This window comes from Scyliorhinus torazame, chromosome 4 (assembly GCF_047496885.1).
Source record: "Scyliorhinus torazame isolate Kashiwa2021f chromosome 4, sScyTor2.1, whole genome shotgun sequence".
Taxonomy (NCBI): domain Eukaryota; kingdom Metazoa; phylum Chordata; class Chondrichthyes; order Carcharhiniformes; family Scyliorhinidae; genus Scyliorhinus; species Scyliorhinus torazame.
In genome coordinates this window covers 48,503,495-48,511,995 of record NC_092710.1, presented here as the reverse complement: position 1 = coordinate 48,511,995, position 8,501 = coordinate 48,503,495, and the positions used below count along the sequence as shown (strand labels likewise).

Here is an 8,501-nt window from a genome sequence, read left to right as displayed (position 1 = left end):
GTGCAGTATGTAGATGACATATTGGTGGCAAGTCCTGACGAGCCCAGTAATAGGGATGATGTGATCCAATTATTGAACCACCTATCCTCGTTGGGTTATGTTGTTTCACAAGCAAAGGTCTTGGTGGCTCAGAGAAAAGTTAAGTTCTTAGGAGTTTTACTTACAGCCACAGAAAGAAGTCTCGAACCCAGTAGTATTGAACCAATATGCCAATTCCCCGCCCCTACAATAGCCAAGGAGGTTCGTCATTGGCTGGGTATGATGAATTATTGTCGGCAGTGGATACCAAACATTGCTGTCTATACAAAGCTGCTGACGCCTTACACTCGTGAAGGGGGGAATTTTACTCTCACCACCGAGGCACTCGAGGCCTTCCGTTGCCTGAAGCAGGCCTTGCTACAAGCACCGGCCCTCGGTAGGCCCCTATACGACCGACCATTCCAGATATACTGTACTGTTCTGGAAGGATGTTCAACAGCGGTACTCACCCAGCAACATGGGGACAAGCACCGGCCCGTAGCATATTACTCTTCCAAACTCGACCCAGTGGCGTTGGGCCACCCTGTTTGCACCCAGATCTTGGCAGCGATATACAATAGTTTTCAGGCTGCTGCCAACATCACTCTCCAACAGGATATTACGGTGTATAGCTCCCACTCGGTAATCGCACTATTGGGGCAACTGCAGACTCAGCATCTTACCGCAGCTCGTCAGAATAGGTATGAGATATACCTTTTGAACAATCCACGCCTGACATTTAAATACTGTACCACTATCAATCCAGCCTGTTTTCTCAGTGGTCCCCCTGTCAATGAGGACGTGCCTGGTCACGACTGTTTAGCCTTGATTCAGGAAACTACAACAATAAGGGACGATCTGAGTGATATTCCGTTAGAACAACCTGACATGATTATGTATGTTGATGGCAGTGCATTAGTAAGCCCCACTGGCCGGAGACTGTCGGGTTATGCAATCATAGATCAGGATGGTCTGATTTTAGAAGCAGCAGCTTTCCAGACCCCTTACTCAGCACAACAAGCCGAACTTTTTGCCCTCACCCGTGCATGTATACTGGGGGGAGATCGCCGGGTAAATATCTACACTGACTCCCGATATGCTTTCGGGGTAGTTCATGACTTCAGACAACTCTGGAAGAATAGGGGATTCCTTACCTCGGCAGGCACAGAAATATCCAACCGGGGTTTAGTTAATGACCTACTGCAGGCCCTCCTTATGCCCGCGCAGATTTCCGTTATTAAATGCGCTGCCCACACGAATGGTACAACCCCAGTTGACGTTGGTAATGAACGAGCAGATTGTGCAGCGCGAACAGCCGCGCAAATTCAGCAAGTGATGGTGCCTAAGATGTTAAGTCAGACTAAACGATCTACTATAAATATGTCTGCTTCTGACAAGTCAATGCCAACCATCCAAGACGTCATAAGATTACAGGAGGACGCTCCTGAGAGTGATAAACAAATGTGGAAACGGTTAGGTTGTACATATGATTCTGTTTCCTCTTTATGGACCACGCCTGCACATCAGACTTGTATGTCTGATGTACTGGCTTTATGGGTCGTCGAATGTGTACACTTTGCAACTCATTGTGGGGCTCGAGGGACTAGTGATTTGTTGCTGGACACTTGGTGGCACCCTAAAATGCAGGGGTTGGCCCAAAGTATCAGTAATAGGTGTTTGATTTGTCAGCAATATAACACCGGAAAAGGTATCTCTTGTGGGAAGGGGCAAACCCTGTTGCCCAGTGGTCCCTTTGAGACGCTCCAAATGGATTACATTGAGTTGGAAAGGTGTCAATGTCATAAATATGTTTTGGTCATTGTGGATGTGTTCAGCAGATGGGTCGAGGCGTATCCGACTATCGATAATAAAGCTGCTACTGTGGTTAAAGTCTTGATGAGGGAAATCATTCCCCGGTACGGTATACCAGCTCAGTTAAGTTCTGATAATGGGCCTCATTTTATTGGACAAATTAACAAGGAGTTTTGCTCACAGTTGGGCATACGCCAGCAGTTACACTGTGCTTATAGACCGCAGGCGGCCGGGTTGGTTGAGAGACACAATCAGAGCCTCAAAACTAAATTGGCTAAATTAAGAGCAGACACGGGACTGACATGGCTTAAGTTGCTCCCTGTTGCCCTCTTCCAGCTGCGGGTTACACCTGCGGGACCGGCCCGGCTCTCTCCCGCCGAGATTCTTTATGGCAGGCCTCTTAGAACTCCCTGGAGCCTGCAGGTTCCCAGACTGGTTCAGTTTCATCAGATGACTGAAGAGATGACCACCTATGTTCTAGCCCTCACGCAAGTGCTCAAGGAACTCCATGGCCAGGTCCGCGCGGCTCACCAGCCATCGCCCCCAGTACCTAGCTCACTTTCAGTCCAGCCCGGTAGTTATGTCATGGTCAAAAATTGGACTAGGAAGGGGTCGGAGCCGCGATGGGACAGGCCCTTCCAAGTTCTCCTTACCACCCCCACAGCAGTTAAAGTGGAGGGGCGAAGTGCTTGGGTCCACCTAATTCACTGTAAATTGAGTCCATCTCCACTACTGTAAAAGGTCAGATACTAAACTGCCTCCCTTCTCCAGTGCTATTTTACAGGTGTGCAGCATGATGGAGTGGCTACGCATCGTCTGTCTGATATTTGGCCTCACTTCGCTTGGCGTGTTATTGGCGATGGACATGGAAAAGGGGAATATTATGTATCTGTGTAGCCCCAACCAATCTACAAGGTTACATCACCTCTGCAAAGGTGATGTTCTTCGCTGCCCCCATATACGAGGACATGGTATCGACTCATGGAAGGTCATCAAAGTTAAGGAGAATGCAGGAGTCATGAAGCAGTTGCACCGGTCCCGGCGATGAGAAGGGAACATTATGTGGACATTGCCTTGTTTTTGGAATACATGTAAATTCGATTTTGGATGTGTTAAGAGTGGTGCAATAAAGGTAAAATCAGGCCGTCAGGAGAGCGTAGGAAGAGGCTATGAGAAAGTGAAAGGGACTAGAGAGAGGATGGGGCGTATGAGAAGGGAAGTACAGCTAGAACGTAGGTTACCGGGAGATACACTTAAGTTAATTAAAGGCCAAACTGAGGAAAACCCGGGTAGTATGAATCTCTTCTACCAGATTTACCACCACTTGTATGGCCAGGGACGGGTTGTCTGCTACCCAAACCCCGCAGCGGTGTCTAGGTTATTTTCTGTTTCACCGCTTTGGGGCACTACCCAAACGGTGGTCCATTGTCAGCATTCCAAACCACTGCCCGAGCAAGTCACTCTTCCTTACGATCCGGATTCAGCACCACCGGCTATTTGCCTTCCCCTTCCTCGGGATAATTCCCATTCACAGTACGATAGGCTGCGACGGTGGAGGGCGTACATACCTAGCCACTTCACTCCCAATAGGGATTCCCGGTCGTACGAGAATTGCTTCAGCAGTGAAGGATACGGCTGTTTGCTGGTAGAGGTGGACACAAATATAACATGTCTGTTTCCCACCTGTACGGACAGGAGGTGCCATATCACCCAGGCGTCTGGCCAATGCGTTTGTTACAACACCACTTGCGTTCCATTGAACGCCGGCCTCCAGCTCCTTTGTGGCTGGGCGAATGTCTCTCATATCACTGTTGGGACTAGGGCTTTCCGCATTGCTAGGCGGCCCGAATGGGCGTTTCAAAGTTGGATAAACTGGGCTACTGGAGGGTCCTTACGCAACCGATATGCTGATTGTGATGCTAGCCTGCACACGGAGCAAGGATACTACTTTTTATTTAATGGTACAGCGACCAATGTTTTGTCACCTCCATTTCCCCGCCGAATTGCTATAGGGACTCTAGTCCCTACCACAGTCCCCTGCCCTTCGGCGTGGAACCTGCATAATCAGTTAGCACGCCGGGCAGTCTCTGCTGAATTTTGCGAGAACTGGAAAAAACCTCAGGATCTTGCACCCAACCGGGGCCACTCAGCCGGGTGGGGCATTCTGGGCGTATTGACACTGGGAGGTGTGGGGGGTTCCTTGGCTGTCAGTGATCGGAATTATTTTATTTGCGGCCTTACCATCTTGGGAAATGAAACCTTGGGAGCCCTCGGGGCAATAACCAAGGAGTTGTCTCAGCTACGGTTGTTTGCAATGCAGAACCGGTATGCTCTTGACTATCTTCTGGCCCGTGAGGGTGGGGTATGCGCCATAGTGCAGGGCAAGTGTATCGTGGGAGTTCAAGACTTGACCGCTAACATCACTAAATTTATGGATCGCATACGGGATCACTTGGACGGGATGCAGGATCCTGGCTCTTGGGGTAACTGGGGATTTGGAGGTTGGAAGGACTGGTTGATAAATATGGCCATGTATCGAGTGGTAGCTATCGGCTGCATCTTTGTGGGCCTGGCCATCCTTAAATGTGTGATGGGTAGAATGCGGGGTGCACTGGATCAGATCACCGCCCCAAAAAATTTAACTGTTAAAATCCATGAGGGTGAAGCAGATGAAGGGGGGCTAAGACAGGAATTGGAAATGCAGCGACAGGTCTTTTTAGATGAGGAACCGTAGCTATGGATTGGATAGTTCGGTTATCATGGAATGATAAAAGGAGGGAATGACGAATGTGATATAAAATAGTTACTTTAGAGATATTAGCTAATGTAATGTAGAAATAAGCCACTTTGATTCTGGCAAGTAGAGACAAAGGATTTTAGACCGCATGGAAAAAAGCAGGAAGAGGTGTGTCTATGAGAGTGATGTTGAATTGATAGGGGCCGGAGAAAGGGATTGGAAGTGAGCCAATCAGAATAGATCAAACAAGTCAGGAGGGACATAGGATGACCTATGGGTGTCGAGTATGTGAAACTTGATGCCATTTGAATGTATCAGTACTGATCTCTTTGTCTGGGACATTCACTTAGTTCCCGGGGCTGCAGAGAGCAACATGTTATCTGTATCACTGTGGACTAGGTAGCTTGCAAGCGGAATAAAATAACTAATGTTATACCTGCAAATCCATCTCGACTTTTATTGAGGCCAGACTGACGGATAAAGAAATTTGGGATTCAACATTTGCGAGGGAAATGAGCTGGAGAGGCTGAATTGCCAGTGAAGGAAATTCAAAAGATACAATATGAGACTTTGACGTGAGCTATGAGAGAACTGTTGAAATGGGCCCTGATAGCTCAGTCGGTAGAGCATCAGACTTTTAATCTGAGGGTTCTGGATTCAAGTCCCTGTCAGGGTGTTGATTTTGGTTCAAGGCGTTTGCTTCCCAATGAACGGTTGGAAATAAAAATATAGAATGCAGGATGTTTTATGGAAAGTGGAAGAACCGTGACAACGTCGTGTTGGCCAAATTGCAACAGCCGTCCAGAATTTTGAAGAATTTTTGCTAGATTTTCAGTGAATGTAAAAACTCTCTCCTGGTCTTATCCAGCATTATACCACTGTAGTTTTCTGGCCATGTTTAATCACTTCCCAATTCACAAAATATTTCCTGTTTGTATACTTCTTTCCTGCAGAACTGCTTTTAAATTAATAACTTTCAGAAATAACTGCAATTTTTACAGTTTCAAAAGCCCAGTGCCGATGAATATTTTAGTTTGCACTCTCAAAATCAGCAGGAGAAATCAACAATACTGATGTTTAATCAAAACAATTGAAATCTGTTCTACACTTGCAAACATGCAATGCAGGTTGGTGCTGTGGTTTAGATGGTTAAAGCGCCTGTCTTGTAAACAGGTGATCCTGAGATCAAATCTCAACAATACATTTACACTTTCAGGTCAAAGTGTGTAGCCTGTGAAAAAGGCTTGTCATTTAATGGTGAACACAGAAAATGTTGACAACATTTCTGTGGTGCTGACCTTCAAGATTGCTTTTCCTTGATTTATGTCAAACTTGATTCAAACTCCCATATCTCCCACTTTTCACGCAACTTCCATTTTCCTCATCTACTCCATTGCATGTAACCTCGCTTCAGCTCTGAATAAGGATCACACGGATTTGAAACATTAACTTTGTGTCTGGCTCCACAGACATCCTCAAATTTTATGAGCTTTAATCTAATCATTTTTAGTTTCTCATGCACATTCACAACAGGTGCAGTATTTTCCTTTGAATGCACGACAGGATTGACCTCAGGAAATCCAGAAGGAACATTTTGAATGTCTGTCAGCGATGTCTGTGAGCAAAGATTGAATGATTAAATGATTTACTCTGATGAAGAGTGACGCAGCCTCGAAACGTTAGCTCGGTTCTCTCTTCACAGATGCTGCCAGACCCCCTGAGATTTTCCATAATTTCCTGTTTTTTTTCAAATTTCATAACTGCAGTAATTTGCCTTTTTATTGGACGATATATGTTGCTGCATGTCAGCAAGAACGATTTGGGCGGCATAAAGGATGGGTTGTTTTCTCTGAAGATGTGGCGTTGACAGATCTATTTGCACCCTGAAACTTTGCGATTTGCATAATTTGCTACTTTACTAGATGAGCTTACTTGCGTTCACTCTCTGCCACAACAAACAACAGATGACATGCTTTATTACCTCTCTAAAAATACAATCCGTATCTCTGCAGCTTCCCACTGATATCTCAGTGAACTAAACGTAATCATCAATGTCTTGAAGTCCCAGTGCTTGTCCCTGGGTAACAACAGTTGTCACATCACAGGTCACTGGTAAAATGCGAGTCCAAGTTGAAGAATTTGAGAAAGAAAGCCGAAGGGAGGCTGCCGGTCTGCTTGCGAGGGAAATGAGCTGGAGAGGCTGAATGACCAGTGAAGGAAATTCAAAAGATACAATATGAGACTTTGAAGTGAGCTGTGAGAAAGTTTTTGGAATGGGCCTTGGTAGCTCAGTCGGTAGAGCATCAGACTTTTAATCTGAGGGTCCAGGGTTCAAGTCACTGTCAGGGTTTCGATTTTGGCTCAAGGCTTCCCAATGAACGGTAGGAAATGAAAGATAAACAATGCAGGATGCTTCAAGGAAAGTGGAAGAACCGTGACAACGTCGTGTTTGCCAAATTGCAACAGCCGTCCAGAATTTTCAAGAATTGTTGCTAGATCAGTTGATGTTTAAACTCTCTCCTGGACTTGTCCTGCATGATATCACTATAGTTTTCTGGCCATGTTTAATCACTTACCAATTCGCAAAATATTTCCTGTTTGTATACTTCTTTCTTGCAGAAGTGCTTTTAAATTAATAACTTTCAGAAATAACTGCAAACTTTACAGTTTCAAAACCCAGTGCCGATGAATATTTTAATTTGCACTCTCAAAGTCAGCAGGAGAAATCAACAATACTGATGTTTAATCAAAACAATTGAAATCTGTTCCGCACTTGCAAGCCTGTCTTGCAGATTGGTGTTGTGGCTTAGATGGTTAAAGTGCCTGTCTTGTAAACAGTAGATCCTGAGTTAAATCTCAGCAGTACCTTTATACATTCAGGTCAAAGCATGTAGCCTGTGAAGAATTCTCCTCATTTAATGGTGAACACAGAAAATGTTGACAACATTTCTGTGGTACTGACCTTCAAGATTGCTTCCCCTTGTTTTATGTCAAACTTGATTCAAACTTCCCTATCGCCCATTTTTCACGCAACTTCCAATTTCCTCATCTACTCCATTGCATGTAACCTCGCTTCAGCTCTGAATAAGGATCAGACGGATTTGAAACATTAACTTTGTGTTTGGCTCCACAGACATCCTCAAATTTTATGAGCTTGAATCCAATCATTTTTAGTTTCTCATGCACATTCACAACATGTGCAGTATTGTCCTTTGAATGCACAACAGGATTGACCTCAGGAAATCCAGTAGGAACATTTTGAATGTTTGTCAGCGATGTCTGTGAGCAAAGATTGAACGATTGAATGATTTACTCTGATGAAGAATGACCCTGCCTCGAAACTTTAGCTCGGTTCTCTCTTCACAGATGCTGCCAGACCCACTGAGATTTTCCATAATTTCCAGTTTTTTTTAAGATTTCACATCTGCAGTAATTTGCCTTTTTATTGGACGGTATATGTTGCTGCATGTCAGCAAGAACGATTTGGGCGGGATAAAGGATGGGGCGTTTCCCATGAAGATGTGGCATTGACAGATCTATTTACACCCTGAAACTTAGCGATTTGCAGAATTTGCTACTTTACGAGATGAGCTTACTTGCGTTCACACTCTGCCACAACAAACAACAGATGACATGCTTTATTCCCTCTCTCATAATACAATCTGTATCTCTGCAGCTTCCCACTGATATCTCAGCGAACTAAACATAATCTTCAATGTCTTGAAGTCCCAGTGCATGTCCCTGGGTAACAACAGTTGTCACATCACAGGTCATTGGTAAAATGCGAGTCCAAGTTGAAGAATTTGAGAAAGAAAGCCGAAGGGAGGCTGCCGGTCTGCTTGCGAGTGAAATGAGCTGGAGAGGCTGAATTGCCAGTGAAGGAAATTCAAAAGATACAATATGAGACTTTGACGTGAGCTATGAGAGAACTGTT

General features: G+C 45.1%; 2 non-coding genes across 2 annotated transcripts; both read left to right on the top strand.

Annotated features, from left to right (window-relative positions):
* Positions 1-5,170: 5,170 nt before the first annotated feature.
* Positions 5,171-5,243, top strand: trnak-uuu (transfer RNA lysine (anticodon UUU)). Its single transcript has one exon. It is a non-coding gene; the product is annotated as a tRNA-Lys (tRNA).
* A 1,601-nt stretch (positions 5,244-6,844) lies between these two features.
* trnak-uuu (transfer RNA lysine (anticodon UUU)) lies at positions 6,845-6,917 on the top strand. The gene has a single exon. It is a non-coding gene; the product is annotated as a tRNA-Lys (tRNA).
* Positions 6,918-8,501: the final 1,584 nt, after the last annotated feature.